The sequence below is a fragment of the Amphiura filiformis genome, chromosome 13 (assembly GCF_039555335.1).
Source record: "Amphiura filiformis chromosome 13, Afil_fr2py, whole genome shotgun sequence".
In the NCBI taxonomy this organism is placed as follows: domain Eukaryota; kingdom Metazoa; phylum Echinodermata; class Ophiuroidea; order Amphilepidida; family Amphiuridae; genus Amphiura; species Amphiura filiformis.
Genome location: NC_092640.1, coordinates 41,931,743 through 41,933,721, shown reverse-complemented (window position 1 = coordinate 41,933,721; position 1,979 = coordinate 41,931,743).

The window sequence follows — 1,979 nt, the reverse complement described above, 5'->3', positions numbered from 1 at the left end:
GCGAGTGCGAGACAGAAAGCGGTGGAGTTGGGGTGTCGTCATGGTACAGTACTGGGCACTGAGCTAGAGCTAGACTTGCAGCATGCACATTATCATGAATCAGAACAAAGATTGATTTATTTTGCTTTCCTTAGGATAAATTTTTCTGGTGTAAACACATGAGAAAGAAATCCTGTACAAATATTAGTTACTATTGATAACAGATTATATCTTACAATGTAACACTGACATCAAAAACAAATAATGTACAGTAAAAAATATATGAGTTAAGTATAAAGCTTGTTGGGTACATTTAAGTCCTACTGGCCTATTAGGATAAATACATGTACATTTTGTACAAAAATAGCAAAGTAACACGAAACTTGCAGATTCATACCTAGTAGTAATAAAATAAGAATAATTTAATAATTAGACTTCAACACTACTTGTTTATTTTGCATACCATGAGTGATTTCGAGGAACTTCCTCCTTATCAGTCGATGTTGTTAGCTGTGATTGTTTTCTGGTAAATGTCTATAGATCAGGAATTTATAAACTTTGGTGAAGTCATCTACAGTGTTTGTCAGAAGAACAGCACTTGTTTACATTTTGAGAGTGTGCAGAGCGTAAACACAGAAGTAGGGTTCTGATTGGCTGAATCAATCATAGCAACAGACCGATAATCTGATAGCCCGATTGTGCGCCAAATTGTTGGCCGGCGCAGATCAGCGCCCTTGAAGTGAACAGAAAGCTCCGCGTATGTCGCTCATTAATAGGATGCTCGCGTCAATTAGTTGAAGGGACTGCCGTTCTTCTCCGAAACCCAGTGTAATATGACGTCATATGATCAGGCTGGTCTCTAGCCTTTTCCTAGGGAACCTCAGGGCGAACAACGTCAGCTGATGACGAGTTTCTCAAAAGCGCTCCCGGGAAATAAAATAAACAAGTACTGTTGAAGTCATAATTTCATTATTCTCAACATGAACCTTGAATTTCAAAAGGCAATTTGATTGTCAATTAAGGCCTGGATTTGTTACCATGATTGTCCATTTTAGTAGTAAGCAAATATAAATTGCTTATGAGTGTGATTTCTAGTAAAAATAAGTCACCCCTTATTTAAAAATGTCTTCGTTCATCTCTCAGGGTGATAACGAAGCAAGTGAAATGGAATATTCTATTGTTTCAAAGAAGGGTGGAATATTTCTGCTATCACACAAATATAGGCAATTAATATTTGTTTCATAGAACTAGACACCACAGTCAATATCAGTGTACGAGACCTGCTGAAAGCTAGCATGCACCCATACGCTATGTATGTGGGTTATCGTTGATTGCAACAAAATATACCAGCTATTATTTTGGTCTCTGCTAAGGGAGTACAGCCAAAATGGTTTGCTGAGCTCAGCCAAGCTTTGCTGTCTTTACTGACAGTTCAGCTTCGCTAGAGCCTATACTAACAAGCGAACTATACCAGTTTGCTGATTAGTTATCGAGGGGCTGTTAATTCTTCAAGCCTTGTTGGCCTTGGTGTCCTTCTTTGTCTTTGACCAGTGACCTTGAAAATGGGTGCCCCAACAAATTAAAATTTGAGACCTGTCGTGTAGTACAAATTATGAAATCATTATGTTCAACATGCAAACTCATACAATAATGGACTAGGTATTAATCATATTTTTGAGACACTATGTATGTACTGAATTCTTACATGATTGTCAAGTACAAGTTGTTTAAAAATTATTCAGTGTACAAATTAAGTTCTGAGTCAACATATATTATATCTACTATTTTACAATTTTGACATATCATGTGGCACTTTTTAAATATAAATTCAATATTGGATGTTTCTTCTGTCAGAGAAACAACATATGTTTTGTCTCTCAGAGAAACAACCTATGTTTCTTCTGTCAGAGAAACAACCTATGTTTCTTCTGTCAGAGAAACAACATGTTTCTTCAGTCAGAGAAACAACATGTTTCTTCAGTCAGAGAAACAACCTATGT